The sequence below is a fragment of the Triticum aestivum genome, chromosome 1B (genome assembly GCF_018294505.1).
Source record: "Triticum aestivum cultivar Chinese Spring chromosome 1B, IWGSC CS RefSeq v2.1, whole genome shotgun sequence".
NCBI lineage: Eukaryota > Viridiplantae > Streptophyta > Magnoliopsida > Poales > Poaceae > Triticum > Triticum aestivum.
In genome coordinates, this window is record NC_057795.1 from 612,886,155 (window position 1) to 612,898,794 (window position 12,640).

A 12,640-nucleotide genomic window follows, 5' to 3' on the forward strand; every position below is an offset into this window, starting at 1 on the left:
TATCGCTTGTATCCTTCAACTCGGCTAGTTCTAATCAAGATATCTAAAGACCAAACTCAAAGCAATGAGGCTATGCTTGCTGAAACCATGTTGACATATTTTGAGTCATTTGACTTTGTTTTCATGGCACACTTGTTGCAAACCATGTTTGGGCACACCAATGACTTAAGTCGTGCTTTGCAAAAGAAAGATCAAGACATTGTTAATGCCATTGAACTCATTCATTTGACAAAGATTCAATTGCAGTTGTTGAGAGATGATGGTGGATGGGAAACTTTTCTTGAAGAGGTTACTTCTTATTGTGTCAAGCATAAAGTCAGGGTTCCTCAAATGGGTGGTCAGTACAAGCCTCCTGGAAGACCCTCAAGATTCTACAAAAATCTCACGAATCTCCACCGCTTCCATGTTCAGATGTTTTTGGCTCTTATTGATAGGCAACTTCGAGAGCTTGGAGATAGATTTTATGAGGTAAACACCGAATTGCTTCATTGCATGGGATCATTCAGTCCGGTTAATTCTTTTGCTTCTTATGATAAGGAAAATTTGGTTAAGCTTGCACATCTTTATCCGTTGGATTTCACAGAGGAAGATCTGATGCATATTCCATATCAACTTACACACTTCATTACTGATATGCGTAGAGATGAGAGGTTTAGAAAGGTGAAAAATATAGTTGACCTTTCTATTATGCTTGTTGAGACAAACAAGAGTGTCCCTTATAACCTTGTTTACAAGCTTCTCAAATTGGTCCTAATCCTACCAGTAGCAACAACTAGTGTTGAGAGAGTATTCTCTTCCATGACTTGCGTGAAAAACAAGCTACGCAATAAAATGGGGAATCAACTCTTGAATGACTGCCTGGTTACATTTATTGAGAGGGAATTCTTCTTTGAAGTGAAGGATGATGTTGTCATATCTTGCTTTCAAGCCATGACAAAGCGTATGGTCGAGTTGTAATTTTCTTATCTATTTTGTAATTTCCTTAATCATTCGAGATATTGTTGCTAGTGAACAATTTATATTTGAATATGTATTGTTGTGAACCAATTGGCTCCTTTATTAGTGTGGAAATTTTTTTTGAACACCCAATATTAAATTCCTGGATCCGCCACTGCTTCTGGATCGGGATCGGGGGCAACGACCGCGCCCCCACCACCCGTCGCCGGCACTGCCCCGACCCCGTCGCCCTCGCCGCCGATGCCGCCTCCCCGTCCTCGACCTCCTCCCCAACGGCGCCTTCGAGCCACGCCGCCCCTCGTCCCTCCATTGCACGTGAGGAACCTCGGCCTCCTCTCCCCTACCCTGCACCCTCTCCCCCACGCGCTCGCACTCAGCGCGCCCCGACCCCGGCACGCGCTCACAACACCCCAAGCCACGCCCTGCCTCCCCGCGGCCGCCCCTACGCATGCCCGTAGCTGCTCCTGCTCGCCGCGCGCGGTGCCCCGCTCGACCCGGCTGTGGCCGGCCCTGCTCGCCGCGATGCCACACCGCCGCACCAGGTTCGACACTCGCCCATTGGCCAGCGGCCGTTCCCATTAGCCCACCCAGATAGCCCCTATGACTATGACATGCAGGGCCCAGCCCCTGGATAAGATAAAAAAGATAATAACAATAATGACAATAATAACAATCAATTAATTAATTAACTTAATTAATCCTGTTAATTAACCTAATTAACTAATTAGCTAATTAAACTGTTAATTAGTTACCAGTCTATGGCAGAACAGCCCCACACATCAGGGTTGACTCTGGTCAACTCAGTTGACTGCTGACGTCATGATGATGCAATAACCCCATCTTAGATTTAATAATAATTTTAGAAATTACTAAAACTTCAATAATTCATAGAAAAATAACCGTAGCTCGGATAAAAATACTTTATACATGAAAGTTGCTCAGAAAAGCGAGACAAGTCTGAATACGCAGTCCGTTCGCCTGCCACACGTCCCTAGCATAGCGAACATGCAATCGTTCCCCTCTGATTCATCTGTCTGAAAATGCCAAACTTTGGTAAAACTTTCCCAGATGTTATCCCCCTTCGCCGGTACGGTGTAGCAATACGATAGGTCACCCCTAGCTGTGCGTATTGTCATGTCATGCATATGTTGCTTGTATTTACTGTATCTTCCCCCTCTTCTCTCTGGTAGACCCCAAAACCGTTGTTGATGCCCCTATGACCGACTACGTCACCGACGACCCTCCTTCCTTTTCAGCAGAGCTTCCAGGAAAGTAAACCTCCCTCGCTCACTCCGATATCGCCCAGTTCCTTCTTTCTTATGCTTGCATTAGATTTTGCTATTGTAATTGTTTGCTCCTATCTGATGCATGGCCTGCTTTTGTAACCCGCTCATTGTACCTTACCTGCTTATCCTAAACTGCTTAGTATAGGTTGGATAGAGATCCATCAGTGACCCCTCACCTTGTCCCAGTTGCCTCGACTTGATAACTGATGACTCGATCAACGTGATCGACGTCTAGAGCCCAACACATCACTTCACCCCCCCTAGTTGTACGACTCTATAGAGCTACTATCGAGTGCCGAGGGTGATACCTTGTAACGCGCTCCTGATGATAACTCTGTAGTGTAGTTATTTTGTCATGGTCAACGAGGGTGATTCCTCCTTCACCACTCCCGATACGACACTATCATGCAGCACCTCAAGTGTGAACCTCGAAGGTGATTCCTCATATGTTCGCCTTGACGATTGCATCAAGTGGATTCCATTGAGGGTGATTCCTCATATTCCCCCTTGATGTTATGGACACACGGTTACTTGAACTTTACTTGAGACCATTGTTGAAGTTGGGTCGGCCCTGAGGGGTACCCGCGAGTTGATGTGAAAGTCGAGCGGGCCTGGAGAGCACCCGCGAGATAATTACGAGACACGGCCGGGTAGTCAGGCCGCCTCTGAGTGGGCTGGGTTAGCCCTTGCCGTATTTCCTCGAGAAGGGATGACGGGGTCACATGTTCATGAGTCTTCTTATCTCCGCGAGCTCCTAATACACTAAGGGTTTGGGTATTTCATCTGAGTTGGCGACTGGCCTATATGCACTAACCACCATGCGAAACAGTATGGGTACTCAGCGTCGTAGTATCAGCCGAAGCTTTGTCAGCCATCCAGTTCAGCATTGTGGCACGGCCTGGTCGGCGCCCTAGAGGAGGTGTCCTGGATCGCCCTGCGCGCAACAACTATTTCTGATTACAGATCTGTTTGCCGCATATCACACACATCTTGTTATATTGAACTATTTATGTTCTCTTGTCTCAACACAAACAGTTCATCCGTGTGAACCGCATGCCGTATATCGCACACACCTTGATTTGGCTGACCGTTTCTTTTGTGTTGCCTAATCACAAAAGTTCATCCTAGTGAACCGTATGCTGTTTATCGCACACACCTTCATCTGGCTGCCCGTTTCTTTGGTTGCTCCTCATCGCAAACGGTTAATTGCACTGAACCGTATGCCCTACATCACACACAGGACTAAATTCTGAACCGTGTTGGATGCATCTGTCATCGCAAAAGTTTTGCACCTTTTTTGACAGGTCTTTTTACACCACCATTTGTGATTAATGCATCGCACACAGTTTCGTCAAAGGGTCTCTGATCGTAGTGTCACGTTAGAAGCATCCTACAGTATTGTAGGGATAACTTGCTTTAGTGTTGATATTTTGAAATACATGGTTGCTTGTTGGTATGCTTGAGTATTAAAGTCTTCATGTCAAAACTAGACTATTGCTTTGAACCATATAAAAGTCCAAATGTCCATGCTATAAAGAAAAAAATGTGATGAACATGTTAGGCAACATTCCACATCAAAAATTTTGTTTTTATCATTTACCTACTCGAGGACGAGGGAATTAAGCTTGGGGATGCTGATACGTCTCCAATGTATCTATAATTTTTGATTGTTCCATGTTGTTATATTATCATTCTTGGATGTTTTACAATCATTTTATAGTCATTTTGTATCATTTTTTGGTACTAACCTATTAACATAGTGCCCAGTGCCAGTTGCTGTTTTCTGCATGTTTTTTACATCGCAGGAAATTAATATCAAACGGAGTCCAAACGCAGTGAAACTTTTTGTGGATTTTTTGGGCCAGAAGACATCCAGTGGCCCAGGAACGCACCTCAGGGGAGCTCCGAGGGGAGCACAACCCACCAGAGCGCGCCTGGGGTCCCAGGTGTGCCCCGGTGGGTTGTGCCCTCCTCGTTGGCCTCCCGCACCGCCTCTTTGCTCTATAAATACCCTAATATTCCAGGAACCCTAGGAGAGTCGACGAAAATCAATTCCAGCCGCCGTAGAGTCCAAAAACACTTGATCCAGTTTAGACACCATCTCGGAGGGGTGCATCATGTCCATTGGTGCCTCTCCGATGATGCGTGAGTAGTTCTTTATAGACCTATGGGTCCGTAGTTAGTAGCTAGATGGATTCCTCTATCTCTCTCTTGATTATCAATACAATGGTCTCTTCGAGATCCATATGATGTAAGCCTTTTTGCGTTGTGTTTGTTGGAATCCGATGAACTTTGAGTTTATGATCAGATCTTTGTTTTTATCCATGAAAGTTATTTGAGTCTTCTTTGATCTCTTATATGCATGATTGATTATAGCCTTGTATTTCTTCTCCGATATTTGGGTTTTTTTGGCCAACTTGATCTATTTATCGTGCAATGGGAAGAGATGCTTTGTGATGGGTTCAATCTTACGGTGCTTGATCCCAGTGACAGAAAGGGAAACGACACGTATGTATTGTTGCTATTAAGGATAACAAGATGGGGTATATTTATGCATAAATAGATCTTGTCTACATCATGTCATTGTTCTTATTGCATTACTCCATTTTTCTATGAACTTAATACACTAGATGCATGCTGGATAGTGGTCAATGTGTGGAGTAATAGTAGTAGATGCAAGCAAGAGTCCGTCTACTAATCTTGGACGTGGTGCCTTTATAATGATCATTGCCTGGATATCGTCATGATTATTTGAAGTTCTATCAATTGCCCAACAGTAATTGTTTTCCCACCGTTTGCTATTTTTTCTCGAGAGAAGCCACTAGTGAAACCTACGACCCCCGGGTCTCTTTTCATCATATTTGCCTTTGCGATCTATTTTCCTTTGCATTTATTTTCAGATCTATTAAACCAAAAATACAAAAAACCTTGCTGTAATTTATTTGTTCCGTGATCTATTTATCCTATCTACCACTTTTATCTCATGTTATTTTGCCTATCTTGAGGCGTCGTACCTGAAAGGGATTGATAACCCCGTTAACACGTCGGGGTGCGAGTATTTGTTATTTGTGTGTAGGTGCTATTTACATGGTGTGAGGAGGTTCTCCTACTGGTTCAATAACCTTGGTCTCATCATTGAGGGAAATACCTGTCGTCGCTATACTGCATCATCCCTTCCTCTTTGGGGAAATACTGACGTAGTTCTAGCAAACATCAAAAGGAATTTCTGGCACCGTTGTCGGGGAGGATCTTCAACATCAACCAGGTTCCTAATCACAAATCTCATCCCCTCGCAATTTACATTATTTTCCATTTGCCTCTCATTTGCCTCTCCCCCACTTCACAAAAATTTGCCGTTCTATTCGCCCACTTTTCCGTTCATTGTTTTCTCGCCAGATCTGTTTTTGTGTGTAATCTTGTTGTGAAGTCACCATGAGTGACTTAGGTATGGCAGAAACAGATGATGGCCTAACTCCTAAAATGGAGCTTACGGGTAATCTGGATGCCAATACTTTTGTCTTGGGGCAAGGGAATTTTATGGCAAAAGAACATATCCAATATTTTTTCAATTGTGTCAGAAAATTAAGTCTTGATGATATTCCTATACTTAAAAGGACTAAATCTTATGCGGAAGCTATTTCGGCACTTGTTCTAGAACTTGAAACTAGATTTATTAGTACTCATCCTACCTTGCAAAGATTGTTCTATGAGTTGCCCGTTATAAAGAATCCTAAAGCTAAAAATTTAGCCACTCTTGTTCTGATGAATGAATTTGACTACATAATACGGGAAGCTGGGGAAATCTTTGATTTTTATGGCATGATCGTGAAAACCCTATGATTGATGAAATTCTTTATAATAGTGATTATTCCTTGAGACCTTTGCTTGGAGATAACCAAATCTTTGATGAGAATCTTAAAAAGGAAGACCCCGTTTTAGATATGATCCAACAAGTTTTGAATGATGTTAATCAGCACTATTCTTGGATCACTGCCGGAAATCAAAGGGGTTATGATAAAAAGCAATTTGATAGTGCTAAGGTTTCCATGGATAATGTGTTTTATGTTTTATTTACAAAACCTCCCGACACAAATACCTCCAAGGAAAACAAGGATAAGGATGACAAAACTTAGATCCTACGCGTTATGCCTAGCTAGGGGCGAAAAATGATAGCGCTCATTGGGAGGCAACCCAACTTGTATCTTTTTGCCTTTTGGTTTTCTTGCTGTTTTCAATAAAATACCCAATTATACCTCTGGTTAGATGTGTTTTTGTGGTTTAAATTAGTGTTTGTTCCAAGCAAAGCCTTTGGAATGATTTGGGTGAAAGTTGATTTGATCTTGCTGAAAAACAGAAACTTATGCACTCATGAAAATAATTTTCATAAATCACATAAACGTGATTTTGAGTTGATTGTTTTGGCAGAAGATTAATATACAAATTTTTCAAGCTTTCCTAATGTCTAAAGATTTTTGGAGTTACAGAAGTATTCAAAATATCCATATTGCTACAGACTGTTCCGTTTTTGACAGATTCTGTTTTCTTTGCGTTGTGTGCTTGTTTTGATGATTCTATGGTTTTCTTTGATGAGTTTTTGCCATAGAAAAGTTGGAATATATTAGATATAATGCAAAAATAAAATATGAATAGATTTTCAACATTATTTATAGTAGTGGTTTGCTTTCTTATACTAACGGATCTCACGAAGGTTTTGTTGAGTTTTGTGTGATTGAAGTTTTCAAGTTTTGGGTGATCTTATGATGGATGAGGGAATAAGGATTAGCAAAAGGCTAAGCTTGGGTATGCCCAAGGCACCCCAAGATAATATTCAAAGAAGTAGCAAGCAACTAAGCTTGGGGATGCCCCCGAGTGGCATCCCTGCTTTCTTCTAACGACCATCGGTAGTTTACTTGAAGCTATATTTTTATTCGTCACATATTATGAGTTTTGCTTGGACTGTCATGTATGATATGAGTATTTGCTTGTTTTGCTTTGTGTTTTAAGTCTTGAATTCTTGCTGAACACACCTTTTTGAGAAAGCCAAAAATCATGCTATACTTGCTCCTATGCTTCACTTAAAATTTTAGAGCCATGGATTTGCTCTAGTGCTTCACTTATATCTTTTTGAGTATGGTGTGCTTTGTTATTTTTGAAGAAATGCTCTCATGCTTCACTTAGGTTGTTTTGAGAGAAATAAAAAATTATGCTCATGTTCTTCACTTAAATTTGTTTGAACTTATCAAAGGCAACATATAAAAATAGTCCCAAAGTGATAGATATCCAAGGAAGATATAATAAAAACTTCCATGAAGATCATTGGACAAAATAAACTTGATTCTTAGTAATGGTTTTGAGATATGATGATATGATATGTGAGTGATGTTGATGAGTAATTGTGCTTTAGTAAGAATATTGATGTTAAGGTTTTTGATTCCCTATGCAAGCACGAAAGTCAATAGTTATGCAATGAAATTTATATCCTACTTGTGGTGCATTATTCAGTGTTACTTATGCTTAATGCTTGGGTATGAGATTTTTTGCTTTTTAGTTGGTCGCTTCTCAATCTTTTTGCTAGCCTTCATTTAGCACTAAGTATGATCACTATTTATGCATCCAAACCCTTCAAACCAGTTTTGCCATATGAGTCCACTATATCTACCTACATGTGGTATTTCCATGCCGTTCTAAGCAAATTTGCATGTGCCATCTCTAATTTTCAAAATAAATTTCTCTTTTGTGTGCTCTACCGCTCGCGAGACGGCGAGGGGTGGCCAATATTTTCCATGCTAGATGTGTTATTCTCACGATGAGTGTTTATTCACTTGTCACTGCACGAGAGTACGACAAAGGTATTAGGGATGCCCAGTCCTGGAATGAAAAATGAATTTACTTTATGTTATCAAATAATAAATTCCTTGGAAAGTGTTGGTATGGAGGGCACCCGTGGATACGGTTAGCCATGGAAAGTGAAAGTAATGGTGGAAAAAGGAATAAACTTTATTTTCTGTTTGGGAACCGCCTACGATGTATCTAGCATGGAAAGTGTTGGGAGCTCTAAGTTGTTTTCGTTGGTGGGAAAAGTATGCCTCCCAAAATATTTTTATCTCTTAATTTAAGCCTTGAGCTCTTGCACCTCTACAAATCCCTACTTCCCTCTGCGAAGGGCCTTTCTTTTAATTATGCAAATTTTATTTTGAATTTGAGTCTCCACCTTCTCTTATAAAGCACCAACTAAGGGGCACTATGATCGTATTTGAGCATTGGGTGTAACTAATATTCGAGTGTGTTTCATGAATGGATCAATGGTTGATCATAATGGGCTAGCACTAGTACGTGTAGGTGCTATACAAACGGTTTTAAACCCCTTCTCGCGATGGCATTCGGAACCATCGCCTACTGAGTGTGGGAGATTAGGGGGTCCTTCGCACACGACCCAGAAACCATCGGGGGTATGCCCTCCTGGCACACACGCTCGGCAAAATGAGGTCGTGTGCGACCGACGAGTGAGCAAATATGGTTATACGTACAGTAGTGCTAAAAATACAATTATACAGGCGAAATCATTTCCGGTCGTAAGTTCATCCCACACAGTCAGTTCCCACGAAACATTTCCGTTCGTACATACATCCCACACAGTCGCTGCAAGGAAAACGTTTCCGTTCGTAGGTACATCACACACAATTTTCCCCATTAAATCGTTTGTGATGGCCTTCCCATCGCACACAATATTAATAATTTTATCGTTTGCATTATTGAATGCATCACACACGATGCATAGAAAAAACTGTGTGCGTTGCCTTAGGTCATCGTCCACGGTATTTTCTCAATAACCATTTGCAATAGCAAAAATCAATTAGCAGGCTAATTGCCATATTATTACTAATCCACTTATTTAATCTAACTGACATTCATATTAAACACATAATATATTTCATTACCATATTAAGGATGTAGGATTTCATAATTGAAATACATCAGAGTACAACATGATATAGCTTCAGCACTTAGCTACCCCATTACACAACTGCACCAGCACCAAGTTTCATGTGCAACATCTAGAACCTTTCGAAATTAGCATCATAGACGGTACATAGACAGATGCATCTCATCGGGAAAACTGCTGAAGCGGAAGGCGAATATTGAGCATTCATTGATGTTAAAGGTCTTTGCAACTTTAGGCCAGTGCCTGTGGATGATTGACCGTCCATCCTTCGTCCACTTTAGGAACACTTCAATATTGAACCGTGGGTGTTGTATAAAACCTTCCTCGCCTCCTGTCCATACTGGTGGTTTGAGAGGTAATCATCAGTGAACTGTTTTGGAAAGGCCTGAAAACAAGGATGTGCATAAATATCTTCTCTATATTGGAAATGGGGCAAAGGAATAAAAAAGACAAGGTATAATAGTATATAATAACAGAATGCAACCACAACAATTGAACATCGCATTGTAGAATTGAACCAAGCAGTTAACTAAACACCACAACAAATGAACCAACCGTTAACTGAGCACCACATTGCACAAATATAACACACTCCTAATAGAAGATCAGACAGTTAACCAAACCAAGCATACTTAACAACTTGGAAATATAACAATTGTATTTGTTTCTCATGTATTTAGTACAACCAAATTCGATTTATTTCTCACATGGTATACAATAACAGAATGCAGCCACAACAATTGAACATCGCATTGCAGAATTGAACCAAGTAGTTACTAAACACCACAACAAATGAACCAACCGTTAACTGAGCACCACATTGCACAAATATAACATACTCCTAATAGAAGATCAGACAGTCAACCAAACCAAGCATGCTTAACAACTTGGAAATATAGAAATTGTATTTGTTTCTCATGTATTTAGTACAACCAAATTCGATTTATTTCTCACATGGTATACAATAACAGAATGCACACACAACAATTTAACATCGCATTGCAGAATTGAACCAAACAATTAACTAAACACCACAACAAATGAACCAAACGTTAACTGAGCACGCACAATATAACATACTCCTAATAGAAGATCAGACAGTTAACCAAACCAAGCATGCTTAACAACTTGGAAAATTGCACCCTAAAGAATTGAACATCACATTTGTAGAATCGAACCACACAGTTAACTGAACACCACATTGCATGACATATAGAATATATACACTAGAGAAAAAGATTGCATGGTAGAAGTAGATAGCACAATTCACTAAAAATTGTTAAGGAAAGGCAGTAGCTAGCAAACTGAACATGGGTCCTTATAGTGAGCTAATAAGACAAGCTACTCATCGTCGGAGATATCGATGACGATTGGCTCCTTGGACATGGAAGAGGGCGAGGCCTCCGCATCGTGGGTGCCCTCATCGTAGTGGTGAGTTGCCTGAGCCGCTCCGGGCACCAACCTACTGGCTCTCAAGTTGAGGTAAGCACGTGCACACTGAGAAAACACCTCGTAGTCTTCGTCGAAGGCACCGACGGTGGCCTCGAGAAAACGCCACGAACTGTCGTTTAAAGCAGCAAACCGTGCTGCGGCATCGGTGCGTGAGGCGTCGATGGTGGCCTCGATGGCAAGGTGCCCCTCCAAGATCTTGGGGTCAGCACGCATGGCAGCCATCGCGACCTCATCCACCCGTGCGGCCGTGATTTGCTTCTCCGCTGCCAAATGCTCCTGGAGATCCTGGCTATACTACATGCACCATGGCTTAGGATGGCTCTTATTTGGTGGAGGGGTCGATGATTTGGGTGGAAGGTGTCACGCTCGCGCCGGCGGTCGGGGCATGTTGGATGTGGACAGAGGAGGAGGACGGGGTTCGGGTGCAGATTATCTGCCTGGATAGGTGAAGCCGAGCAGTGTGAAGGAGGGTCGCCGACGAGGATGTGGCGCTGCAAGCAAGGAGTGAAGGTTTCAACTTAGAAAGGAAGGCGGAAACGAGGGAAATGTGGCTTTTGGTAAGGGCGAGGGGCGGGGAGGTAGATATTTCCGCGGAAGCCGAAAATTTGGAATCGCTTCAGCGAAAAAACCGGCACGCAAAGTGTCATCACACACGGTCCCTTATTCAGAGTGGGCTGTGGACTGTAGCCGATGAACCTTCTCAAGTAAGTCATAGGCGTACTATACACCGACGGAGCTCTAGGATATTTTGTACTGCATCTCACACGGTTGGTGATAATAAACTATGTGGGAGCTACTTGATTTTTCATCTTGATTTGAATTACATAATGGGGTCACAGCTGGAAAGGATGGTGTTTGAATTGCTAGAACTTCTATCTGTGATGAACATGCAACTATAGGTGTGTTGTCAAAAAGTTTGGAATTATTCAGGGATTGTTTGGACATTTTTATACGAACTTGGTTTTCTAGGAATTTCAGGTGCACAATTCAAAATTAAACCACATGCACATGCTCCAGTGCACCAAAATGGGTTGTAAAATGATATATGTGTCCATGGATTGATGCTTACGTCCCATTCAAGAAATGGGGATGAATTTCAAACACCACAACACCGTGTCTCTCCAGCAAATGTTGAGATGCTTGCTTTTTTAATTCTAGTAATACAAAACTCGTCTGAAATTCATGAACCTTGGCATGCTATAATGGAACGGAATCAAGATGCTGGGGTAAAAAAATTTGTCTCATTTGGGCCACATTATGGTATAAACTTCTCGCAAACCAGAGCTTCTCTCATAACAAGCATGATGGTTTCGGCAGGGAACGTTTCACCTTTCTGGACGAAACGATATCCGTTGCATCTTCTCGATTTCAATTTTTTTCCTAGTGTCAACAATAGAACAACAGGGGTGTTCTGTCAATTTTTGGGATTTTTGGGATTTCGCGAGGGACATTTTTATACATTAACTGAGTTTTATATGCATTCATGTGCATAATTCAAATTTGAACTGCATGCACATGCTCTAATGCATATAAATTAGTTGAAAAGTAAAATTTGTATCCTTGGTTGCATGCTTAATTAGGTCCCATGCAAGAAATGAAAATGAATGTCAAACACCCTGCCACTGTCACTCAGCCGCAAACATTGAGATATATACCTGGTTTTTAAATTCTATTAAATCCAAAGCTCATCTAAAATTCATGAAACTTGGCATGCTATCATGGAGCGGCATAAACATGTCATGGTAATTTTTTTATCCCATTTGGGGCAGGTTTGGGGATATGCTTCTCACAGACTAGAGCTTCTCACAACAAACCCGATGGTTTTGGTAGGGAACGTTCACCTTTCTGGACAAAACGATATGCATTGCCTCTTCTCAATTTAATTTCTTCCTAGTGTCAACATAGATCAATAGGGGTGTTGTGTCAATTTTTGGGATTTTGGGGGGTTCGCTTGGACATTATTATACATTTACTAAGTTTTCTATGCATTCATGTGCATAAT